Source organism: Bos javanicus, chromosome 1 (genome assembly GCF_032452875.1).
Source record: "Bos javanicus breed banteng chromosome 1, ARS-OSU_banteng_1.0, whole genome shotgun sequence".
NCBI lineage: Eukaryota > Metazoa > Chordata > Mammalia > Artiodactyla > Bovidae > Bos > Bos javanicus.
Window position 1 is genome coordinate 869,546 of NC_083868.1, and position 27,103 is coordinate 896,648.

A 27,103-nucleotide genomic window follows, 5' to 3' on the forward strand; every position below is an offset into this window, starting at 1 on the left:
GGCCCCTCCCCGTGACCGTGGGCCCTGAGTTTGGCCCCAGGCGTTGGCTGACCCTTTGGGTTCCTCTCTCTCGCTGAGCCACTCCCTGGGCAGAGGCCTGGCTGCAGGAGACTCCAGAGCCTGCAGCCTGGCCCTGCTGGGACGGCGTCTCTGCATGACAGGGGCGCGGGCCTGGTGCAGCTGGTCCAGGGCTGGGGAATGGCAGGCTCAGCTCTTCCCGCAGAAATGGGTGGTGTTGGGGATTTTCTTTTCCCCGGGACTTGGAAGCGACGAACCTGGAAGAATGACACTCGGACAGTCTCTTGCAAGGACTGACAAGTTTATTTCTGCAGTCAAGCTTTTTTATAGAAGCAGGAACAAAAAGCTTAAAGTATGCGGCCAGCAGAGCGCATACAGAGTTAACACATAATCAGTAGAAACATTTCAAGGACAGCGTGCTCTAAATGACTCGTGGGCTTCTCCCACAACCCGCTCTCACAAGTAACATCCCTATTTATTATTAACTCTTGGCGCCGAGCATAACCAAAGGCGGGAGATGTCTTTCTGTCCGTAGTGCAAAGCCGAGTACTTCTGGCCCTTCGCCATTTTCCCAAGGACTTTCTCCTTCTACGGCTATTTTGCACTATGCTTCCCAACATATCCTCCTTTTGTTTTTAAATTAAGCATGGCGGCGGCTAGTTGGACTCCATTGTGGGAGGCACGGAGTCTTGAGTAGAGACTTCTGTATCCTATAATCAAGGACAGAAAGAGCAGGGTGATTAATACATATATAAAAATATTGCTTCCTGAAAGCCAAGCCCTAGGGTCTAGAGATGATAGGGTTTTGGTTAAGTATCATAGAATTGAGTACTATACAATTCCCTAGGTACCCTAACTTGAAAATTAACAACTTGTTGTTTCAACAAATTGATGTCTAAATTTGAGTTATTTGTGAGATCCTGCAAATGTGCCTTAACCTTATTCCAAGGATATTCAGTGCTATTATAGGGCATGTTAGTCGGACAAAAAGAAGTAGAATTCCAGTGACAGCGTATACGTGTTCGGAAAGTCAGTTGCTGCATTTGATCTCCTAAGTAGATAACCACAGTTTGTAACTCATTAATTCATGTTTGTAATTGCTGATCTATTTGAGCTTGTCGAGTCCACAGATCATGAGAGTCTTTGTGCCAAGCAGTGATAAAATCATGATTTCGTATAGAATTATGTAAAGCCATACCAGACAAAGTTCCTACAGTCACAATGGAGATAAGGCTTAAGATGCCTACAATAATCCACCCAAGGATGTGCTTAGATCGCCTAAACCCAGTTTGCAACAGTACAGAAAGAAATACAGAATCAGTCCAAGGCTCAGTTAAATTTACGGGAAGCCATAACTCAGATCTTTGTTTAACTAGCGCAGTGCTAGCATTGTGATATGAAATGGTGTGATTAAGGCAGGTATACAATGCACATGCAGTACAATTGACAATCTTGGCCAATAAGTCAATATCAAAATGCCCTATAATAAACAAGTATGGAAGGTGAACACACGATTGAATATAGCCAGTACTATTGTATAAGAAGGTATAATTAGAAGGACGAAACACACCCATAGTCCCATAAACATTAGCAAAGTGCTCTAAAGCTGTTGGAATTTTCCAAGTGTGCCATTGCTTTGGCCCCACAATGCGGACGACAATCCTGGGTCATGGGGGTGATAAGCCCCCGTTATACCAATTCAGCAATATGTCCTTATAAGTCCAGAAACATGTCTTAGATTTATGAAAGCCTCCAATGCTTGATCTATTAAACCAGGAGCAATTATGATGCTCATCCTGCTCTTCAGAACAGTTTACATTGCCAGAAACAGCTTATCTGGAGTCATAGGAGTTCCAGTACTCTTCAGTGTCTGCTCAGCCTGACGAGTCATGTTTTCACTTGAGCCCATGTCGGGTAAGGATTCAGACGATGGCATTTCCTCATTGGCTCCTCCAGGGTCATTGACGAGACCCTTCGCGTCAACTTCGTCACTTCCCGAGGGAGTCCGGTCTTGGGGTCCTTCTCGGTAGCGGACATGGTGAAGGGGAACCCAGATGTCCTCTCCATCTGCAATGACAAGACCATAACCCTTGCCTAGAAGTCGTAAGATTCCTGGCAGCCACTGATTAAATTGCTTATACCATATTGGTGTATTGGTTTCTAATTTGCTGTTTTTGTCTTCTGCAAAATGTCTATCTGCAAGAGTATCAGAATTATTTTTTGTTAAGTTTAAAAAATTCAGGGAATAAAGAGTTAAAGATAATAGTAATTGAGGGTTCATGGGATAAGAAGTGTATCTCCTCTTCCATATTCCCCCTTTCTGTTTTAGTAAATGAGTTTTTAGGGTGTGGTGGGCTCTTTCGATAATGGCTTGCCCCTGAGGATTATAGGGTATTCCTGTAATGTGTGTGACGATCCATTCTGATAAAAATGAACGAAATGAATGTGAGGTGAATGCAGGTCCATTGTCTGTTTTCAAGACAGAAGGAATCCCCATAACAGGGAAGGTGAGTAAGAGTGTGGAAATGGCGTGTTTGCTGGATTCTGAAGAGACAGGTACCGTCCAGATAAAGTTGGAAAATGTATCTATTGAGACAAAAAGTAAAGAAAATTTTCTTTAAGGAGCAGTGAGTGAAATCAGATTGCTAAAGGGAATTAGGTTGTTGCCCCCGGAGATTAACTCCTGAAATCATAGTTTGTAAGTGCAGAGGGGCGCAGACATCACAGGTTTTAATAATATGCCGTGTTTCAGCGAGAGGAATATGGTATTTAGAGTGCAATCTGTTAGCATTGGTATGAATATTAGCACATTCATCATTGGCAGATGTAAAAATGGGAGCTATGAGCCTGTCGACAGCATCATTTCTTGCGACCAGAGGGCCAGGTAAACCTGAATGACCATGTATATGTGTAATACAGAAAGGTTCCGTACGTGAGCGAATTAAAGCTTGAGTCTGTGAAAAGAGAGTATATAATTCTTCATCTAGGTTGTATAAACAGGCGGTAACAAAATCAGGAAAAAGGGAAGCAAGGTATTTGGAATCAGTATATACGTTGAAGGATAATGGTTGAAGCGACAAAAGAGCATATAAAGCATACAACTAAACTCTTTGTATTGAAGAATAGGTAGTGGGTAATTTCTCTTTGATATCAGGGCCGACAATCCTTGCTATGCCTTTCTTGTTGCCATCAATGAAATAGGTGGGTGCGTTGATAATAGGCTGGGATGCAATGATATTAGTTACAATGAATTTAGTACATTGTAGAAAGTCCTATAATTTTCCTTTCAGTAAATGAAATGAGATAACATTCTGAAAATCACTTAATGCCATTTTCATGGTCAGGTTATACTGTAAGGCAATTTGCAATTCCTTTTTGTCAAGGGAACGTGTATTGCATATGGATCAAATCCAGTCAAAGTTTGTACATGGCTTCTTCCTGACACAATTAAGTGCCCTATTTTCTCAATATATGATACAATTTTTTTAGACTGTTTAGTGTGTAAATATACCCATTCTATTGGGCTATGTTGAGCTATAATTGCCGTGGGTGAATGTTCTGTGGGGAATATATATAAAGAAACTGGTTGATCATAATCTAGCCAAGTTGAAAAAGATTGTTGAATGCATTTCTCCATTAAGGCCAATTCTTCTTTGGCCTCTTTTGTTAGCTGCCTAGGACTATGAGGGTCGGGGGATCCCTCTAAAATTTTAAATAGATTTTGTAAGGCATAGGTGGGGACGCCGACAGATGGCCGCAGCCAATTAATATCTCCTAGCAATTTTTGAAAATCATTCAGCGTGTGTAGAGATTGCATAGAAATTTGAGTTTTTTGAGGTTTGACTTTAGATTCTTCCATAACATGTCCTAAATAATTAAAGGGTGCTTTCCATTCAATTTTATCTGGTGCTACAAGCAGGCCATGATTTTGAAAAGTAGTAGTAACTTCATTATATAACTGTTGCAAATAGAATTCAGATTCCATAGAAAGAAGTATATCATCCAGATAATGAATTATAAACGCAGTAGGATACTTATTTCTAATGGGTTGTAATAAAACAGATATGAGATATTGGCAAATGGTAGGGGAGTTCATCATTCCCTGAGGTAGCACCTTCCATTGGAATCTTTTAACAGGAGCCATGTGATTTATAGAAGGAACTGAAAAGGCAAAACGTTTTCTATCTTTAGGGTGCAAAGGTATAGTAAAAAAGCAGTCTTGTAAGTCAATAATAACTACAGACCATCCTTTTGGTACCATAGAAGGGGAGGGCAATCTGGGTCGTAAGGGCCCCATAGGTAACATGGTATTATTAACATTTCTTAAATCTATCAACATTCGTCATTTTCCTGACTTCTTTTTTATTACAAAAATAAGGGAATTCCACGGGGAAAATGAAGGCTCTATATGAGCTTTTTGTAATTGTTCATTAACTAATTGCGTAAGAGTTGCCAATTTTTCTTTAGTTAGGGGCCGTTGAAGTGTCCATATTGGGGTATCAGATTCCCAGTCGAGGGGCAGTGTTGTTAACTCAATGGCCCCCATTAAAAGGTTCATTTAAAGAAATTGTGGCTTTCGTTTGTTCAAGAAAATCTTGTCCCCATAAATTGATTGGGATATTAGTAATATATGGTTTAAGATAAGCTACAATTTGATCAGGGTCATACATTTGTAAATAGGATGCATTGACAAAAGTTTGTGTGGCATCAGCTTTATTTACTCCTAATAGTCTAGAAGGAGCCATAACCTTACCCCAGTAGAGGGGCCATTCTGCAGCTCTAATGACTGAAATGTCAGCTCTGGTATCTAACATGCCTGTGAAAATTTTTTCCCCATATGTGTAAAGTAAGCATGGGTTTCCGATGTTCCTTTAATAAGGTTGATAGTGCAGCAGTAAGGTTGGTACTGCCAAAGCCTCCCTGCCGAACTTTATCAGATGCCTTCACTGGTTTGACATATGGTAAAAGTAATAATTGTGCAAAATGTTCCCTTTTTTGTAAGTATACATTTCCCATTTTCACAACATTTACCATTATATGTATTTCCCCTTCATAATCTTCATCCATAGCACCAGTCAATACCATTAAACCTCTCATTGTGTAGCTACTATGTCCCAAAATCAGTCCCATTGTCCCGGGTGGAATCAGGCCATAATATCCAGTGGGAATTTTGTGGGGTTGTATAATTCTATTAGTTCTATATCATAAGGACTAGGTATATCAATGCAAGCACTCTTAGATGTAGCTGCTTGTAGCGTCATAACGTTAGGTCCTCCTTTTGTAGTGGGGCTAGAGGATGGCCTCTTTATTAGTTTCCCTGTTGTTTTTGTTGTGCATTGGGGTTCAAGGTGTTTCCATCCTTATCAAATTTAGAATGACATTCATTCAGCCAATGGAACCCCCTTTTACATCTTGGACATACTCCTGGGGGTCTCTTCTTATTAGAAGTAGTATTATTTTTTGCGGCCTGTGTTGGCAGGCGACACTGTTTTTTCATATGGCTGGGCTTCCCACAGTTAAAACATTTGGCATTAGCAGCTTTTTGTACATTAAAGGTTTCTAATGCCACAGATTTTGTTCTATGGGACATAGATCCAATATCCTTATATGCTTTCAAATATTCCATAAGAAAGCCAGTCTCTCGAATTGGTCTAAGCATGGATTGACATTCCTCATTAGCATTTTCAAAAGCAAGTTGTTTTAAAATAATATTTTGCAAAGTCACATCCTTAATAGATTTCTCAATTGCATCCTTTAATTTTCCTATAAGTTGAGAATATTCCTCTTCATGTCCTTGAATAATCTTAACAAATGAACCATCAGAGTTAGTGCTATCAACCTTTGTTTATGCCCTGCAGGCAGTTTCTTTAATGAAATGTAACAACTCAAAGGTAACATTAGATAATTGCACCATTACATTGGCCATAGTCCCTGTTCCAGTCAGTATTCATAGGTTAAATTGGCAGGGTTACCACAAGATTGCTGGTCAATCATCAGCTGTCAGGCCTCATCATCAACCCACATTTGCCATTGCAGTAATTGTTGAGGATTTAAAACCATCTTTGCTACTTGAAAAAAAAAATCATATGGCATCCAACGGTCAGCCCATCCTCTGAGAAATTCTATACAGTAAGGAGAAGTAGGTCCATACAGAGTGCATGCTTTCTTAAAGCTAGACAACATGCCAAAATCTAGATCAGCCCAAGTTTTGGCCTTGGGCAGGTTGATTAAATTGCATTGGGAAAGCGAAAGTGCAAGCAGGCATCTCCCGAGGAGGAGTGAAATGATTAGTACGAGCAAAGTTAGCAATTGCTGTTACAGGCAGAGCAGAAGGAAAAACCTGAGATTTGGGCTGTCCATTGAAAGAAATGACCTCCGTTCCAAGTGGCTTCAGTTTTGACATATCCTGTATATATATGTCTCTAAGTTGTTTTTCTAAGGATTGTGTCTGATTGAGCATAACATTCTTATATTTCAAAGCATCTTGCATATCTTGTTCCTTAAGCTCATATTCATGTAAAGATTGAATAGTTTTTACTTCCAAATCAATGTTATGTCCTTCAATTTGTTCTATGATAGCCCGTATGAGTGACCAGATAACCCTTGCCGATATGCTCGCAAAACATTATTCTTAACCCTTTTCTATATGTCTAGATTGAGTGTCCCCTCTTCTGGGAACCATGAATTGTTCCAGTAAAATATGATAGCAGTCGTTCAACTGATCTCTTAAAACATTAATACCGTTTTGTTTCAAAAAATGATACATTATAGAAATGAAAGGAATTTTACCACTATGTTGTCCCATCCTGCTTACCTCTTTCTGCAGGGGCTCGTTGCTTTGTTCAGCCTTTCTCTCAAGTACCTGTTCGTGGCGCCACTTGTTGGGGATTTTTTTTTTCCCCAGGACTTGGAAGCGATGAACCTGAAAGAATGACACTCGGACAGTCTCTTGCAAGGACTGACAAGTTTATTTCTGCAGTCAAGCTTTTTTATAGAAGCAGGAACAAAGAGCTTAAAGTATGCAGCCAGCAGAGCGCATACAGAGTTAACACATAATCAGTAGAAACATTTCAAGGACAGCTCACTCTAAGGCTTCTTCCACAACCCGCTCTCACAAGTAACACCCCTATTTATTATTAACTCTTGGCGCCGAGCATAACCAAAGGCAGGAGATGTCTTTCTGTCCGTAGTGCAAAGCCGAGTACTTCTGGCCCTTCACCATTTTCCCAAGGACTTTCTCCTTTTATGGCTATTTTGCACTACGCTTCCCAACAGGTGGCTGGCCCTCTGCCCACCTGGACTGCCTCTCTATCTCTGTAGAGGGAAGAGGTGGCCATGTTGGACATGGAAGAGACGGTGGATGAGAATGAGTAAGTGCTGGGGTGCTGGGCAGGGGCTGCACCCGTCATTGACTCCACTAAAGCCTTTGACTTTGTGGATCACAACAAACTGTGGAAAATTCTTAAAGAGATGGGAATAGCAGACCATCTAACCTGTCTCCTGAGAAATCTGTATGCAGACAAGATGCAATAGTTGGAATCGGACATGGAACAACAGACTGGTTCCCAATTGGGAAAGGAGTATGTCAAGGCTATATACTGTCACCCTGCTTATTGAGCTTATATGCAGAGCACATCATGCGAAGTGATGGACTGGATGAAGCACAAGCTGGAATAAAGATTGCCAGGGGAAATATCAATAACCTTAGATATGCAGATGACACCACCGTTATGGTAGAAGGAGAAGAGGAACTAAATAGCCTCTTGATGAAAGTGAAAGAGGAGAGTGAAAGAAGCTGAAAAGGCTTAAAACTCAACATTCAAAAAATGAAGATCATGGCATTCAGTCCCATCACTTCATGGCAAATAGAAGTGGAAACAATGGAAACAGTGAGAGACTTTATTTTGGGGGGCTCCAAAATCACTGCAGATGGTGACTGCAGCCATGAAATTAAAAGATGCTTCCTCCTTGGAAGAAAAGCTATAACCAACCTAGACAGCATATTAAAAAGCAGATACATTACTTGGCTGACAAAGGCCCATCTAGTCACAGCTTTGGTTTTTCCAGTAGTCATGTATGGATGTGAGAGTTGGACCATAAAGAAGGCTAACAACCAAAGAATTGATGCTTCTGAACTGTTGTGTTGCAGAAGACCCTTGAGAGTCCCTTGGATTGCAAAGAGATCAAATCAGTCAATCCTAAAGGAAATCAGTCCTGAATATTCATTGGAAGAAATGATCCTGAAGCTCCAATACTCTGGCCACCTGATGTGAAGAACTGACTCATTTGCAAAGACCCTGATGCTGGGAAGGATTGAAGGCAGGAGGAAAAGGGGATGACAGAGGATGAGATGTTTGGATGGCATCACTGACTCAATGGACATGAGTTTGAGCAAGCTCTGGGAGCTGGTGAGGAACAGGGAAGCCTGGCGTGCTGCAGTCCCTGAGGTTGCAAAGAGTCAGTCACAACCGAGCGACTGAAATGACTGAAGTGACTACACTGAACCTCTTCCATCTTGGAGGGAGCAGAGACTTGTCCTCACTGGAGTAGATACATTCTAGGTGTAGATCTGTCTTTCCTGCCCCACAGGGCTTCCTCCAGGAACTCTGTCCACAGAACCCATTTTCCAGCATCATGGTACTTCCTGTAGCATTGCTTCTGATCAGTGATTTTCATAGCATCTCTTCTTTGATGGCAAAGGGAATACAGCAATGTGCCCTTGGCCATGGAATTAACTGGTTTTACCGAGGACGCCATCACCTAGAAATAACTGGGCAAATTTTGAAAGCTTACTGAGACAGTGTGACAGCTGATGAAAACTCAAGTGTGTCAGATGGGAGTCAACATCCTGAAAGGGTGGGGTGCAATCTTAAAGGGTATTGTACATGCTGTGAAGGATATAGTGTATATTTGAAGCATAATGGTGCTATCTTCCCCCAACAGCCAGAACATATGGGTCTTGTAATCAAGGGGTGGAAGCGGCTTGTTTCACTACTGAACCCACAACCCAGCTGTAGAATTTTTGCTTCCCATCCTGGCTTCCTTGAGCTCTGCTTCTTTAGAGATCTTGGTCCCCAAATGGGAGCTGCTCACCAGGGGATGCTCACATATGTCCAGGGCTCCAGGTGAACAACCCCAATCAGGGAGGCACTTTGCCAGACCTTCTAGAGAAGCAAAAACATGACTGATGTGTCTGTGAAGAATCCAGGAGAAGGACAACCCTCATAGGCCCCTGCATCTGGAAAATGCATTCTGGGTAGTACTGGAAGAGTTTTGATTCTGTCCAGTTTATACAACAAGAGAAACATCAGCTGTACATACTGATTTTTACTTATTTGTTCATCTAAATGGAAAGAATAATCAGGGTCTTCAGGTATGTAGAAAGAGAAAAACTTTTTCCAGCCCTCTGACTCACTAGATACAATTTAAAAAAAAAAATTCCTTATTCTCGTGTCTGCATAAGTTACAGCACTAACTTAAAATAAACTTAACTTAAAATAGAGCAGGGCTGCTGGTGAAAACAAAATTAATGTTAGTCCGGTTACTCCCTCATTTAGCCATCACTGGTGATTCTGCGAAGGTTATTACTGTTTATAAACTCAGCTTCTTTTTAAATATTCATTTATTTATTTGGCTGCACAGGGTTTTAGTTGTAACATGTGGGATCTAGTTTCTGGATCAGGGATTGAACCTGGGTTCCCTGAATTTGGAGCATGGAGTCTTAGCCACAGATCACCAGGGAAGTCCCCTCTACTTGTTTCTTGATAAAGGGCTCACCTGTGCCTTTAAAACATTGCTTGTTTTATCCATATTTTAATGCTGTAGTTAAGAACATGAACTCTGAAATCTGATGCTGGTGTTTGAATCCTGGCTCAGTTCCTTTCTGGCTATGTGATCCTGGGTAAGTCAATTAACCTCTCTGTACCTAAGTCCCCTGTCTATAAACTGAGGATGATAGCAGTGCCCATTTTGAGTGTTTGGAGCATTCGTTACGGTAACATAAGCAATATGTTACAATAGTGCTTGGCACATAGTAAGCAGTGAATAAATGTTAGCAGTTGTTATTGTTAATATTATAATTTGGCAATGCTTGCTCTAAGTTAGCATGCCAGAAATATAAACCATTTTATACCCCCTCTTTCTCTACAGACCTGCAGAACACCTGCTAAATGACTGTTATGGATTGAATTCTGTCCCTTGTTCACATCCCCTCCTCTCTGCCCTGAATTCTTCTGTTCAAGTTTTAACCCCCAGTGAGACTGTATTTGGAGATAGCACCTTTATGGAAGTGATTAAGGTTAAATGAGGTCACAAGAGTGTGGTCTAATCTGATAGTCCTGGTGTCCTTAGAAGGGCCAGACATTTCTCTCTCTACACGTACAAAGAAGACAGGCCATGTGGGGACACAGAGGAAAGGTGGCCGTTTACTAGCCTGGAACCAATCCCACTGACACCCTGATCTTGGACTTCCAGCCTCCAGCACTGTGGGAAATAAATGTCTGTTGTTTAAGCCCCTCAGGCTGTGGTATTTTGCCATGGCACCCTGAACAGACTAAGACGTTATGAAACGTTTTAACTCGTATATTGAAGGAGAGACAAATGGGCAGTCCTAACGTAGGAAGTCTGATGCCACCCTCAAATGCCATTTCTCCTGTGGGAAAAGCTTAACTCTACCATCTCCCATGGTGGTGGTGGGGTTGTCAGGAGGAGTCATATACCATTGGGACTACTGTCCATTGCTTCCCTCAATATAACTGTTTTCTACAGAATTAATTGAGGCTCCAGGCTGACTTCCAGCTATGTAGAGGTTAGTTATTGTCCGTGAGGAGCTCTTACTCTTACTTCTTTCCTCTTCCAACACAGATGATCTTGTAGGAATAAGAATCTGGTCCATTGAGTCACTGCTTCCCTGGTGGCTCAGACGGTAAAGAATATGCCTGCAATGTGGGAGTTCTGGGTTTGATCTCCGGGTTGGGAAGATCTCCTGGAGGAGGGCATGGCAACCCACTCCAGTACTCTTGCCTGGAGAATCCCATGAACAGAGGTGCCTGGGAGGCTACAGTCCCTGGGGTCACAAAGAGTAGGACGTGACTGAGCGATTAAGCACACATCTGTCCATTGAGTCACGGGTTGGATTCTGGATTGGTGTCTTATGGATCTTTAAGACCTTATGGATCTTTAGCCTTCATTCCCTCAGAAGCTGGGCTGCCACACTGGCTGAAGTCCTGGCCATTTCACTTCAAGGCACGACCAAAGCCTTCCCAGGGTCTTCTGGTTCCCTGAGACCATGCTGCTCATGGCCTCTTCCTCCTGAGTCCCTGCCTCACGCCAGCTGGATTTCTGCCCTGCCACAAGAAGCATGCATGAATTTAATTGTCCTAACTGAAGATTTGGGGATCACAGGAAGATTTGGTTGTCACGGGATGTGAGGCCTTGGAATTTTCTCCCTTCCCCACTCCCCACTTTTCTCCTTATCTTTCCTTCCCAAATTCCCTAAAACTCTTCCTTTCAGTCAGAGAAGACTTTGGCTGAGTTCTTAAGTTCTTAAGTTCTAAGACTTAAACTTGCAGAAAGCCTGGTTAACAAGATGCTTGCAGAACAAAGAGCCTTCCATTTTACAGCAGTTTTGCTTATCAACTTATTGTAAATATAATATGTATGGCATATGTACGATGATATGTATATTATATCCATGCTATTTCATATATATGATGTTTTGACTATACAAAATATTTATACTTATAAATAATCTTTTTTTTTCTTACTACATGAAGAATAATAAAGGCAATTGGGAGATAAAAGGAACTGCCTAATTTAGAAATAAAGATTTAACTGTGGAGTTTAGGTCTCTTCAGAGTCACTCATTGACTTATGAAAAGCTCTTTGGAACTTCTGAATCTATTTCTCAGGTGTAGGGTGTTCAAAGAGACCATGTAGCTGTAGGAAAATCCAAGCAATGTGGCTTTGGCTTTTCAGATGTTGAAGGCTTTCCTAAGAGCATCGTTAAAACATAAGAGATGGAAAGGGAGAGCAGAAAAGTTTATTAGATCACACAGAATTTCCAAGGTAAACTCTGCGACAGTAAAGTTCGATTTCTGTGCCATTGTAAAGGAACTACTCAGAAAATGCAAAAACGTAGGCTGAGTACTCATGGCAATTGATGGCAATCATTCTAAGAAGGCCATGTCTGGAGCGCGCTTTGTGCCTGCAAAGCTTCCACCTGGTCGTGCGCAGGGCTCCGGAAGAGGGCTGGGCCGCCTCTCCCCACACTGACTTTTCGGCCGCGGACCTCCGCGCTGGCGCAAACACCGAGTTCGGCCCGGGGACTCCCGGTCCAGCGCCGACTGCGCGGTCTCCCCAGCACCTCGCGACCCTGGACGGCTTCCCGCCTCCGCCCCTCCCGCTGCAGCCCACGCCCCAGCCACGGGCGGGCAGGAGGCGGCGGTGGCCGGCCCTCCCGGTGCCCTTTTAAAAGCCTCCCAAGCGAGGCCCCGCAGGGGGATCCCGGAGGAGGAGGGAGCAGCACGCTGAGCTTCCGCAGCAGTGCGCGGAGCCGAGCGCCCCGGGTTGCCCCTCCCACTGGTGGGGCCTGGCACTTCGCGTTCCCAGACGCTCTCGCTGCTGCTGTGGGGCTCCCCGCTTCCCCCGGCCATGCGCCCCGGGTAGCGCGCCTGGGGCGCGGAGCCCACTTGGCGGCTCCCGCCGCTCGCCCTCGCCGCCGGCATGCTGCACCCGCTGCTGCTCGCAGCGCTCTGCCTGGCCGGCGGGCTAGAAGTCGCCTGCGGCTGCCAGCTGCCCTCCGAGTGGAGACCCCTGAGCGAGGGCTGCCTAGCGGAGCTGGCCGAGATCATCGTGTACGCCAAGGTGCTGGCGCTGCAAGGAGATGCACAGCCTGTACAGCTACCTGCCCGGGCAGTATGAGGCCGGCGACGCGGGGCTCTTCTACTCCGCTGAGATCGAGATGCTGTGCGACCAGGCATGGGGCAGCATGCTCGAGGTGCCCGGGGGCTCCAGGCTCAACCTCACCGGCCTGGGCTACTTCTCCAGTCACTCCCACACCGTGGTCCAGGATTACTCCTATTTCTTCTTCCTCGGGTGAGCCTGCCAACTCTCGCCCATACCATCCCTTTGGCCACTTAGCATGGCCAGCAGAGGTACCTTTATCCCCAGCAGGCTCTGGAACTCCTGCAGAATCCTGTCTGGGTGATGTTAAGTGATGCCCTGGTCTCCTTCCCATTTTCTGCTCTTTGGTGCTCCTTATGTTGAGTCTACAGAGATCTTGGGTGCCTCTGGCTAACACTGTTGGAAAAACAAGGATGGCTCCCGTGCTTGACCAGGGAAGAGTGTTTCAGGCCAAAGCTCAAGGTGGTTTCCAGCAACAAACAGCCCATTTTCAATAGCAGAGGTTTATGTGGGGGGTAATGGGGGAAGAAGGCCCTGGTCACAGCGCTCTGAGGAGTATGAAGGGCAATCGGACAGGAGCCCTCTCTGGTTGAGTTCCATGCAAGTAGGTCTGTGGTGCAGATGAGATGCCTGTGGATAAGAGTTCAGGTGATGGCATCTCCTGGAGTTTGAAATAAGAAAGTGGAACCCTAATTGAGGTGGAATCCTTATAGAGGAAGAAAGCTATATTTTAAAGTGGATGCCGTGGGAGTTGTTTGGGATGGACGGTGGTCAAAACCAATCCAAACACCTTTGGAATCAGATGGTTGTTGGAATTCTGGGTCCATTCTTCCTGTCATTTTGAGCAAGTTACTGACCTTGTCAAGAACCTCAAGAGCCTCACCTTCATAATGTGCCAAACAAGGTTGGTTGAGATTAAATCCTAGTAACTGATGCAGAACACCTGGTGCAGGTTAGATGAGGAATGTGTAGTTACTCAATCCTGCACACCTGCTTAAATGTCAAGATGGGGCTGGTGTGGACAGCCCAGCTGTCCTCTTGTTTCACTCAGATTCGCTCATATCAGCTGCCAGCGGACCTCAATGCCAGGCTCCTCCAAATAGCAAAAGTTTATAGAGGAAGGGCCTGGGGGAGGGGGCATTAAGGGATTGGGAAGGTGCTCACAGGGCTTTGAAGAACAGAGAGGTGAATTAGACCAGGCCTTGTCTGTTGGGAGTCTCCTGGAATCTTGTGAAGTTCCATGAAAGTTTGTTGTGTGGTCACAACGAAATGCATGTAGACAAGGGTTCAGGTTATGGGCTCAACTGAAGTTTGCAATAGAAAACAGCAGGTGGAACCCTAATGCATTGGTTCTCTCCAGTTTGAGGAAGAGGCTGATACAGAGGAACTGGGAAGAACCTCAAAATGGAATCTAACAGATAGTGATTGGACAATAAGTCCCATCTTCCCAGTATGTGGCATAGCATTAAGGATATTTGGAATGGCCATGACCTTGGTCTGCAGACTAAGTTTGAGCTCTTGAGATTTCACATCACTGAGAAAGAAGACAGAAGGTTCCACAGAGGGGTATCCGTAAGCTTGTGGTAACACGTTTTCCATATTAAAGCCAGAATATCTAAGTTTAGAACACATGGCGTGCTTTGTGTTGGCTTGAGTGGTTTAGCCAGATTAAGTTGAATTAAAAAAAATGCTGGAGAAGTACAGTTTCTAAATAAAACTGGCAAGGAATGAGATAGTACCTTCTTGATATGGAGAAACTTAGATTTTTACATGTCTTTATTTAGGGAAACCAGCTCTAAAAACTATTCAACAAGAAAACTTTATTTTCCAAAGTAAAAAGAGCCACAGTACTTAAGACATTATTTTCTTTTCCAATTTTATAATGAAATACAGTTTTGTCCACTGGCTCTCTGGTGGTCAGCCAGCTCTTTCCTCTTTTTCTCTGACATATTTATAAAACGTTAGGGCAGAGATACAGAGTCAAATGGTAGTCTGACAAGATTTCTATTTCACAGGGCTGTGTTGCCCTGATGTGTGTTAACAACCACATATAAATCATTCCTCTGTTATTCTGGGCCCCTCGGAGAGAAGAACAGATTCTGGTCAGTGTCACAGGAGAAAGTGGCAGTGGAGACTCCCTGGTGAGCCCCCAAATGCCTACTTTGGGCTGGAGTGCCGCTTCCATCTCTCCTTTTCCTTCTCTTGACTTCTCTATCTTGCCAACAGGTACTTTATGCAGGGTTCTGTAAAAATGTTAAGTTTTATACTGTGCTTACTCTGCGCCAAATGCTTTACATATTTTTTTAAAAATGCACTCCTTACACCACCATTAAACAAAGAAGAATGCTGTTGTCATCCTTGTTTTATAGATTGTACATTTAAGCTTAGAGAATTTAAGAAATTCATTGTGTGTCAAACAGGAGATAAGTAGCAGTCATAGGACTTGAATCCTGGGTCATTGCAATTGGCTTTCCTTTGCCCAGGAAACAAGGAGCACTCCACTAGGAGAAGGAAGGCAGCTTGGGAGATACACAAATGTTCACCTGCACCCACCCCCCAATTCATGTGCTTTGAAAAACTTAAGGAGAGACACGTGCAGTGTGAGGTAGAGAAACAATCAGAGAGAGTGACTCCTCTAATCTGAGCCATGTAGATGTGTAATTGGAAGCTGCATGTAAATCAGTGAAGATAGAATATGCCCTCACACTGCAGAAAAATATCTCACAATGGTTTAAAGACTGAAACGTAAGACATGACACCATAAAACTCCTAGAAGAGAGCATGGGAAAAATGTTCTCTGACATAAATTAGACCTTTGTTTTCTTACCTTTGGTCAATCTCCCAAGGTAGTAGAAATAAAACCAAATATGAACAAAGGGGACCTGATCAAACTTACAAGCTTCTGCACAGCAAAGAAAACTGTAAAAAAAAGAAAGAAAGAAAGAAAAAAGAAAAAGAAAAGAAAAGAAAAAAAGAAAAAAGACAACCTAAAGAATGGGAGAAAATATTTGCAAATGATGCAATAGACCAGGGCTTAATTTCAAATATACAGACCATACAATTCAACAATAACAACAACAAAAAAAAAACCCAATCAAAAAATGGGCAGAAAACCTTAATAGGTCTTCTTTTCCAAAGAAGACATGCAGATGGCCACTAGACACATAAAAATATACTCAGCGTCACTAATTCTTAGATAAATGCAAATCAAAGCTGCAGCCAGGTACCATCTCCTATCAGGCAGAATGGCTATCAAAAACAGAACAAATAGCAAATGTTGGGGAGAGTGTGGAGAAAAGGGAACCCTCCTACACTGTTGGTGGAAATGTAAGTTGGGGTAGCCACTATGGAAAACAGTATGGGGGAATCCTCAGAAAATTCATAGGACCACCATATGACCCAGCAGTCCCCTTCATCCGGGGATATGCCCCGGACAAAACTGTAATTCAGGAACATACATGCACCCCCATGTTCATAGCAGCACTATTCCCAACAGACAAGATATGGAAACAGCCTAAATGTCCCTTGATAGTTGAATGATTAAAGAAAATGTGGTACATATATATGAATATTACTCAGCCATAACAAGAAAGAAAGAATGCCATTTGCAGCAACATGGATGGAACTAGGGATAATTATACTAAGCAGAGTAAGTCACAAAGAGAAGAATAAATACTATATCACTTATATGTGGAATGTAAAATATGGCACGAATGAACCTATTTACAAAACAGAAACAGACTCATGAATACAGAGAATAAACTTGTGGTTGCCAAGGGCGATGGAGGGAGGGAGACGGACGGACTGGGTGTTTGGGATTGGCAGATGCAAACTGTTACATTTGGAAAAAACAACAAGGTCCTACCTTAGCACAGGGAACCATATCCAATCTCCTGGGATAAACCATAATGGAAAAGATATTTTAAAATGTATGTATATGTATAACTGAGTCACTTTACAGCAGAAATTAGCACAACATTGTAATTAAACTCTACTTAAAAAATAAAAAAGACGTTGTATAACTGGGAACACTGTCACAGTCTTCTGTTGACTCTCGATTCAAGACGGTACACCCCATGGGTGTCCAGTCTACAGCTCTTACCTCCTTTTTTCCCATTAGGATGGATGAGAACTATAACCTCTTGCCTCATGGAGTCAATTTCCAAGATGCCATCTTTCCAGACACTCAAGAGAACAGAAGGATGTTTTCTAGCCTTTTCCAGTTTTCAAACTGTTCACAAGGGCAGCAGCTGGCAACTTTCTCCAGTGACTGGGAGGTCCAAAAAGACACTAGGGTAAGAATTGGCTATACCCTGTGCTACAGCAAAATAATAAGATAGCTATGACTCATATGAATGTTGAGAGCAAGGGAGTCAAGAGTCCTCTTCCAAAGTCCAGATCAAGAAGTATTTTTTCACCCTCTCCACAGCCCTCCCAGAAGTTGACAAGCACTGCTCATAAACTCTGGGGTCCTCAGGCTGTACTACGTGGTATGAGGTTCCTCACAAAGTGAGGGGACAAGATGGGCTGAAGGTTGGCATGCTGTGCCTCAGTTTCCTCTTCTGTAAATTGGAAGCCATTGTAACATCTGTATCTTGGGGTGGATGCAACATGATTTAACTATGAAGGGAATGTGAGGTGTTTGAGAGTAAGCACTCAATACACTGAGCTGTTATGACTACTTCTGTTGTTGATTTCAAATACTTATGCATGTTTTTACTTGGCCCTGCTGGGTCTTAGTTGTGGCATATGGGATCTTCAGTCTTCCTTACAGCATGCAGGATCTTCAGTTGTAGCATGCAAACCCTTAGTGGCAGGATCTAGTTCCCATGGAACAGAAGGATCCGGATCACTCTAGGCATGAAGATAGAAAAGGCATCTTTCAGTCTGAGGCAGATGCCTGAGTTGTGGGGATATTTCAAGGACTATCGCTTTCTCTGTGCAGTGGCATTGTTGCAACTGAGCCAGGGGAGCAGGGAGGCCATGGCCCATCGCTCCCAGTCTCCCACCAAGGTGTTTATAGGACCATGTGACAGACCACAGGAGACAGTTCTGATGTGGGTTAATGAACCAATGTGCATGTATTAGGTGGTTTCCTTCTTTCCCCCATCTGTGGTGCCCTTGGTGGGGGCGCTGTCTTTCTCTTGTCTGGTGGGTGGGCCTAGGGGAGTGGCCTTGTTCTTCCAAACCTCCTGCCCAGGGCTCCATGGCACCTGGAGGCTTTCTTCATGTTCTTTGCACAGAAATTGTTCTCATCGTGGGCAAGTACATCCGACTGCAGAAAAGTGTTGATTCTTCCTTTCCATACATTATCCAGGGTTCCTTCCTTAGGCCTGCCCTACTGACAGTTCCCAACTCCCTGACCCCTCTTCAAGATTTGCCAAAATTTTCTGAGTGCTTGTTATATATTTCACTCCCCACATGGATCTAAGCACCTTTCTTTCCCCCTGCCCCAACTCTTTTTTTTTTTTTCCTACCCGACTCTTAATCTGTGCCAGCGCCCACTCCACACTGAACTGGACTCACCAAGTATAAACCTGAATATCCCCAGCCTGGGTCAGACCGTAGCATGTTCATATTAAATCTTCTTAGTCTTGGTCCTGTGGTTCTCCATTTTGTGGGATTTTTGCTTCATGTACTAAATCCTTGGTAATAGTACATTGAGGTCAAGAGATCTGATATTGATCCAAAAATACCTCACAGCTGAGCCTCTAACTCTTTAGATATATAACTGATTAGCCCTGTGGTCACACAATGAAGCTATTAACATTTTACTGCAATTAGATTTTCCATCATTCAAAACAAATAGAACAACAATGGGACTGTGGAGCATTGTTTTAATGTGAAAGCAGTCCTATTTTGGGTGGTCAGATGTTGATCTTGGGGAGAATTCCTTTTCCCTTTCATCATCCTGATCTCTTAGATAACAGAGGGTGGGTATGTATGTTTGCACAGAGTCAGAAGCTTTTGGGGATAGAGAATTAATTGTTCCAGGTTGCTGAGCTGCTGCAGAGCCAAACTGAGGTGTTGATGGACTTTGTATGTATCACATCTTGGCTCCTTCTGCCCACTTTGAAAGGTACCACATCAGAGCTGAGTTAAATTAGCTAGTTCACTTGAGAATTTAGGTTTAAAATAAAACTAAGGTGCTAGCATTTATATTTTATGATAGTCCTTGAGAAAATTTTACTTTCTCTGCAGTGATTAAAATAGGTGTGAATTGAAGGTGTCAGAATTAGATGAAGAGTTATGGACAGTTACTTGTTCCTTTCTTGAAAAAAACAACAAAACTAAACTAAAACTAAAAATTATCTGCCTTAAAAAAAGAGTCAAAAACTCATATTCAGTTGCACTGGATCTTTGTTGCCATGAGGGCTTTTCTCTAGTTATGGCAAGCAAGGGCTACTCTTTGTTGCAATGCACAGGCTTCTTATTGCAGGAGTTTCCCTCGTCGCAGAGCATAGGCTCTGAGCACATGGGCTTCGGTAGTTGTGGGTTGTGGGCTCACTAGTTTTGGCACATGGGCCTAGTTGATCTGCAGCTTGTGGAGTCTTCCTGGACCAGGGATAGAACAAATGCCCCTGCTCTTGCAGATGGATTCCTATCCACTGTGCCACCAGGGAAGTCCTCTCTGCTTTTTCTGTGTGAAGGTGAGTATCCTGCTTTCTCTCCTATGCAGGGTAAATAAATCATGTTACGACACAAACAGTCTGTTTTTCCTAAGGTGATGGGTCTTCCATCTTAGACGGGGTCAGAGGACCTTGTTTGGGTCACCTTTTTATTCCAGTTAGACTCTTGCTAATGGGAACATGTGAATCCTTCATTTGTTCTGAGACCATTATGAATGGCCCTGGACGGTGCACATTACACAATTTCCCTATATCACATGCTGTGTCTTAGATGACGATGAATTCAGGGGGCACACTGATGAATTCTCATCATTTCCACTGTTGCTGCTGCTCTTCTCTAAGTCCCCAGTCAGCTCGAGCAGTGTGTTTAGGTCGTGGTCGTGAAGGGTGCATCTCCTCCTTCTCATTCTCTTGCAGCATCACATGAATCTGGGACTCTAGGGTCAGTCTGGAGGTTAAGAAATGGAACCAGAGGAAAATATGATGTAGGGAAACTTTTTGTTATACATACCCAGGACAACCTGCAACTCCGTCCTCAGCAGCCAAATCCTCCCATTCTCTAATTCCGTCCTTAGACATCCCACCACTCCCCCCTCCCCCCACCCCCCGCCCCTTGCTTCAGTCAGTGGAAACATAAGCTTGCTTTCAAAAGTTTCCAGGGAATCAGCAGCACTCCTAACTGTTCAGCATCTCTCTGGTTCAGTATCATGGTGTTAATGGGGCCTCCGGAGATGTCTTTGGCAAGTTAGAGCATCCATCCCATTTTCTGGCAGGGTTCTCTCCACGCCAGCCAAGAACATTTTCTTTTTTCTTCCCTGTTGGGTGAGTGTAACAATCAAAACAAAAGTTGGCTGTTTTCCTCTCTCAGCAAGTCCTGTCCCCCGGGACCGCAACCTAGACTGACCCACACATACATCAATCTGACCTAGAGTGCCATGGGACTGACATAAAATCTGTGGAAGACCTCCTGTCATCTTTCTTTTATGCCTTTTTAGAGTTGGAAAGGATGGTGAGGGAGGTGCCATCCTCATCAGGCAATCAGGATTGGCTGTGTCGTTTTCAGAGGCGTGATCTCAGACAGAACCCTTAATTTCCCAAAACTTCAAATTTCTCCTTCCCTGATAGCTCAGTTGGTAAAAAATCTGCTTGCAATGCAGGAGACCCCAGTTTGATTCCTGGGTCAGGAAGATCTGCTGGAGAAGGGATAGGCTACCCACTCCAGTATTCTTGGGCTTCCCTTGTGGCTCAATGAGTAAAGAATCCCCCTGCAGTGCAATAGACCTGGGTTCTATCCTTGGGTTGGCAAATCCCCTGGAGAAGGGAAAGGCTATCCTCTCCAGTATCCTGGCCTGGAGAATTCCATGAACTCTGTAGTCCATGGTGTCACAAAGAGTCGGACACCACTGAGTGACTTTCACTTTCAAAACATATAAACTGTCTCAGGTTGTCCTAAGGACCCAGTTAGATCATAGGTTTGAAAGCACTTTGTCAGTTGTAAAGAGTGATGGAGAGGTTTATGACTATAAATGGATAGTTAGAAAGTATGGCTTTAAAAGTTTAAGATGATGGAACTTTTAAAAAGCGTCCTGTGTCTTCCCAGGGCAGTGGCAGTGGAAGCAATGGTGACAGGGTAGGTGGTGGAGAGGGGAACAGATGATGGGGAAGCTCTCATGTGTGTGGTAACTCATTCAACATAATTTACTGGGTTCTGGTCACAGAGCACTTAAAAATTCATTTACTGAGTTATAAACCATGTTCATGTGGGTTCCCAAATCTGAAAGTATAAAATGGTAGTCAGTAGAGTTTTTTTCTCCCACCTCTGACACCCATCCACCCAGTTCCCACCTACCCTCCAAACGAATAACCACTGTTAATAGTTTCTTGTAAGCTTCCAATGAGTACTCTCCCCCAACAAACAGTTCAGTCAAGATTCACTGTCTTCCTTAAGGGCATGGCAGCCCACTCCTATATTCCTGCCTGGAGAATCCCATGGACAGAGGAGCCTGACAGCCTTCAGTCCATGGAGTTACAAAGAGTCGTGCCAGGAGCCAGCACGGGTGATCCCACCCATGACAAGTTCATGTGGAAGAGATCTGATGAGCAAGGTGGATCAGGACTCGAGGGACCCCCTGGATCTGCTTGAGCATCTACCCCAAAACCAGCATCTGTCTGTCTTACTATTTTGTGCCTTTCACCAACTCTTCTGACATTAACAGGGGGCTATCCCCGACCACCTTTCTCTGGAAAAAGTCAACTTAGGGCTTTAGTTAATAAGTCTCCTGGGCATAATAGAAGTGTTTCAATTCAAACCCCTCTGATGGCTTTCTAGCTTGCCTGACAGGTTTATCCAGACTCTTGCAGCTACGCATATGATTGTTCACAGCCTCCCAACCGTGAGAGACACAGGAAGCCTAAAACATTCTAAAAATATAGAGCCTTTCAAAGAGTTAAAAACTATTGGAGTAGTGCTGGTGTAAGATTTCATTGTTGAAGCAATGCTTGCTGCCAAGTGCCCATATCCCTTATCCATTGTGCACCTGGGAGTGCATTGGTTAACATAGTTGGAATGTAAGAAAAACAAGTAGTAGCCTTGGAATTAACCACATCAGACCTTTGAGCTAATTGGTTCTTTCTTTGTTGTAACTCACTGCACCTTTGCTCCGTGAGAATGTAATTCTGTTTAGCACTTTCTGAGGCTGACATAGATTAGAAATATAAAGAAAAAACACTTCAAGGGAAAATAGGTTTTCTGGTTGAGTAGCCTTTATCAAAAAAGGGTCATAAAATCTCCACAGGCCTCCAAGGCCAGAAGATAATGTACACAACATTGTTTATGGGAAAGGTATGCAGAGAAAAATCCTGGTTTCAATAAAGACAAAACAGATGTAATGTTTGGGCTGACTCTGTATGACTTTGCATCTTTCATATCCCTCTATGTACACGTCAAGGTATAAAAATTCTTTTTGAAAATAAAGTTATGGGCCTCGTTCACCGAAGCTTGGTCTCCCGTGTCATTCTTTCTTTCCTTTTCTTTCTTTCTCTCTCTGTTCTTCTTTCAGGATAACTCCTTGAGGGCACAGGGGCTCTCTGACTTCACTTTTTTGCCTGGGCTTCTAAGATCTGATCGGGAAGGTGCCCTGCATCTTCACCGGGGAGGGTGCGTCCTGTGTCCTCACCCCACCGAGAGGGTGCCTGCAGCCTCCGTGAACAGAGCAAGTTCCGTGTCAGGAGCTTTATTGGCTTTCTGTGTAAACCAAGGAAGATCAAGCCTCTTTCTCTCCCTTTACTTTCCTTATCACTGACGCCATCATCCTGAGGGATTCCCTGGATCCTGCTGGGGCTGGACCCCGGCAGAGTCAGACACGACTGTGTGACTAACACACACTTTTGGTACCAGTGGCACTGCAATGTGCACACGTGGTTGTGCCCTGCTTTGTTCACAAGTGGGTACATGTAAGTAGACATGTAAGTTGCTATATCTAGACATGTACATTGGTTTAAACAGCTGTGTCGTATTCCATTGTATTAATGCCTTACTATGTATTTAATCAAGTTCCCTGTTGATAGGTAGTTACACTGTTTCCAGTCCATGGATATTACATGGAATGTGGACATGTATGACATTATATCAGTACACACCTCATTTTGTGGAATTGTTGAGTCCAGTCTTTAGCAAGTGACTGTTGAGTGACTGCCATGAGGCAGCTTCTGTGTTAGATACCAGAGTTTCAATGTTGAGAAAAATTTTAGAATATAATAATAATATATTTATAAAAATATAAATTTTAGAGTATAATTATTGTTAATAGTTTATCTAAAAGCTTATATCATATTTACATTTTTTAGTTTTTTTTGTTATTGTTTAGAGGTACTTTCTTATTGACAAGCTTGTGACAGATACAACAATATAGCAATTTTTAACTTATAATAAACCTAGGCACTATGAAAATTTTGTGCTTAATGTTAGTGACTCTTAGACATGTCTATAGTAGAGTAGCAAAAAAAAAAATACTAGATATTTAATATTGACTATTTCCCAGTTCACGTGAATCTGAAATTAATTTAGGTCAATGTTTTCTTATATTTACAACTGTTTGATTTGTAAGGGCTTCCTTTTCTTAAGACCATTTAAATAAGAACTCAGAACTTGAGCAATATTATCAAAAAACAGAAGACTCACACTGAGACATACATAAATCCAGACAGACAGACAAGGGATCTTCTAGTTTTCCACCTGAGATTTAAAATATTTATTTGAACAGCTTGTTGTTTTTTTTTTTGGGGGGGGGTGGCGGTGGGGGGAGGGGGGTGGTGGCAAGAATACTGGAGTGGGTTGCCATTCCCTTCTCCAGGAGATCTTCCCAACCCAGGGATTGGACCCAGGTCTCCCACATTGTAGGCAGACACTAGGGAAGTTGTTGAATTCTGTGGCAAGGATTAACTTCAAGCGTTGCCCTAGGCAGGCCTTTGTAACAAGCTAATTGTTTTTAATTGCATATGCAAAAGAACCAGCTTTACAGTTTCCAAGAAAAAAAGAAGTTTCCTTGTAACCAATTTTGTCTGGTTCTGTAGAATATCATGGCAGTCCTAGGTCAGGTCATCTTTCCTTTCTGTAGTCATAGTTTTATCCCTGAATCATAGACAGATCAGCTGATAAAAAGCTTGGCTTGTCTCTGTGGGGTGGATTTGCTTGTCCTTGTGTTTCATCTGGGGCAATAGTGAGGCCCGCGGGCCTCTCCTGGAAGTGGGCGTGGGGGCGTGGCACATCGGGAGCGCGTCCGGGGCAGGGGGTCCCAGTTGTGCTCTCAGGGGTCTCCATTGCGTCTGGGAACGCCCATTTCTTGCGCTCCTGGGTTCCCAGTGATCAGCATCCAGTGAGCGGAGCGGAGGGGTGTGGACCACAAGTAAGGGAACTGGGACTCAGTGGAGGAGGGAACCACGTATTCTGCCCTCTCTGTTGACACAGTCTCAGAGCCCCCTAACCTGGCGGTCATGGAAAGGCCTCACCTTTGGGGTCAAGGCCTTTACCGCTTTACCCTGTCGCATAAAGCTCAGACCCGCGCGGGTTTTCCCAAGCAGCCTAGTGCCTGCTGGAAGTCCAAGGGATTTATCCTTCCTGGTGATTTCACCTGTGGGGACTTCATAACCCTTACTCTGGCTGGCTGGCCCAGCCCTGCTTCTGCCACTTTGCAGCCCAGTGGGCCCTTGACCACCTGCTGTGATGGGAAAGGGAAGGGTCCACCAGTTGCACCCTAGATATTTAGTAGGGTGCATGGATTTAAATACCTGGTGGCCACCCAGGCAGAAAAGAAGGGAGGAGGGCACCTTGCTGCCCTTTCATGGTGGAATCTGTGGCTGTCCTGCTGCGAGGGGTCCTTTCCATGGGAACCCTGTGCAATAAGTTTGGTGTTTTGGAACTGAATAATTAGAATGTGTAAAAAATTTAAGTTATGTGGTGATTTAATTAAAAAAAAAATACAACCAAGCTCCAAGTTTTTTGCAAATTGAGGTCTAAAAATTTGAAGGCCTATTTTCCTTCCACTGTGGCATTCTATGAAGAAATGTGTGGTGTTTTTTTTTTTTTTTTTAAGAAAAGAGTCAGAAAAGTGAGGGAAACAGAAAACCCAGAGTTGCCCCTGTAGTTTGGCAAAGGCCTTAGGAGGTCACTTGTAAATGCTGCTGGCTGTTGGGAGGCAGTCTCTTCCTGTGGCTGATGGGTACAGAGCTCTGCAGACTTGTCCTTTGCATGGATGTTCTTGGTGAAATCCAGCTCGGAGCCATCTCCTGATGTGTAAGAATTTCCCAGACTAGAGCCCTAGGCAGATCCCGCAGGGCCAGGGGCTCCTTCCTTCATTGTATCTGTCTGTTTGACTGAAAACCAGCAATGACATATTTTTCTTTCAATCTGGTCTCTCATCCAGGCCTTGGAGTAATATTTCCCCTCCCCCTCAATAGACTTGGGTTCCAGGGATAAATTATAATCAGTTGTCCATGATTTTGCAGATGAGGAAACTGAGAGCCAGAAAGGGTGGAGGACTGTCCAAGGGAGAATGGGATATCCTTCCAGGAACTCTGGCTCCTGGGTTTTTAATGAGCTTCCCACCCAGCATGGTATTAATTGGCAAGTGTTGACATTGAGGATAAACTATTGGTGGAAATGTAAAAGGCTTTTTTAAAGAATGTGCCTACCAGCTGTGCATCTCATGGAGTATTTTCACTGTACTCCCCAACCCTTGGAAAGTGCTGGGCACAGGGCAGATGCTTCATCACTTTTATTGAATAAGTTCAATTTCAATAATTATATCCATAGTGTCGGCAACACTATGAGGTATATTAGAACAGTGATTGTCACAGTTGGTACTTCACAGTTCAGTAAAGAAAGAAAACATTTTATTAGGAAGACTGTAAAAGAATTGCTAAGTTTTCAGTTTATCCCACAGGGATATTTAAAAAAATGAAACAAATCTCTCCCTCCATCACCAAGGCTATCGGAGGTCTGTTGAGGAACCCACGCAAGGGAGGTTCTACCTCTTTGGACACCCCTGCTTCAGCATTTCCCTAAGCCAGCAACCTGGGACAGTCAAGTACACTTGAAGTTCCTTCCTGGACCTCGGGAGTTCTTTTTGGAAGACAATCTTTTGACAGACAGGGGTGGGGGAAGCTTTTGGGATGTTTCAAGTGCAGTCCATTTATTGTGCACTCTATTTCTATTTTTTTTTCCTCTGGTGGCTCCGTTGGTAAAGAGTCTGCCCACAGTGTGGGAGACCCGGGTTCAATCAGTGGGTGGGGAAGATCTCCTGGAGAAGGAAATGACAGCCCACTCCAGTATTCTTGCCTGAAGAATTCAATGGACTGAGGATCCTGGTGGGCTACAAAGGGTTGGACACATCTGAGTGACCAAACACTTATTTCTAGTATTATTTCATCAGCTCCACCTCAGATCATCAGGCATTAGATCCTAGAGGTTGGGGGCCCCTGCTTTAGTTCCCTCTTTCATCTTCTACACAGCTCCAGCCTGCTTCCTCCCCTCCTCCACCTGCAGAACTACCTGCCGGGCTTCTCTGAGTGTGACTAAGAGTCTCCTTGCCTCACTTCCTTTCCTCTGAGTCCCTTCTCCTAACTGGGTTTCCCTGATCTCCGTTTAGGCACTTTTGCCCCAGGTGGTGCTAGTGGTAAAGAACCTACCTGCCAATGCAGGAATCCGATCCCTGGGTTGGTAAGATTCCCTGGAGGAGGGCACGGCAACCCACTCCAGTATTCTTGCCTGGAGAATTCCCATGGACAGAGGAGCCTGGCAGGCTCTGACAGTCAGACGTGACTGAAGCGACTTAGCACAGCATACCAGAGGACCTTAGCACTGCAGACTCACGTGATTGTTCTGGCTCTTTGCAGTCCCTTGTCATTCCACGTGTATGTTAGGGTCAGCTTGTGTATTGCTTCCTAAAGGCCCTGAGAGGGTAACAGGAAGGAAGGCCTGGGTTCTCCAGACAGAGGGAATAGGCTTCAAGTGTCAGACGTTTTTTTCTCTCTCTCTCTCAAGCAGCCAGAGGAAA

The 27,103-nt window shown here is 43.8% G+C and overlaps 1 long non-coding RNA gene and 1 pseudogene across 1 annotated transcript; one reads left to right on the forward strand and one right to left on the reverse strand.

Annotated features, from left to right (window-relative positions):
- Positions 1–302: 302 nt before the first annotated feature.
- LOC133231531 (uncharacterized) lies at positions 303–9,548 on the reverse strand. Its single transcript, XR_009731226.1, has 2 exons — positions 6,833–9,548; positions 303–2,085 (listed from the first exon to the last, which is right to left on the reverse strand). It is a non-coding gene; the product is annotated as an uncharacterized LOC133231531 (long non-coding RNA).
- A 2,749-nt stretch (positions 9,549–12,297) lies between these two features.
- Positions 12,298–27,103, forward strand: part of LOC133230835 (coiled-coil domain-containing protein 3-like) — a 46,442-nt pseudogene continuing 31,636 nt past the window's right edge.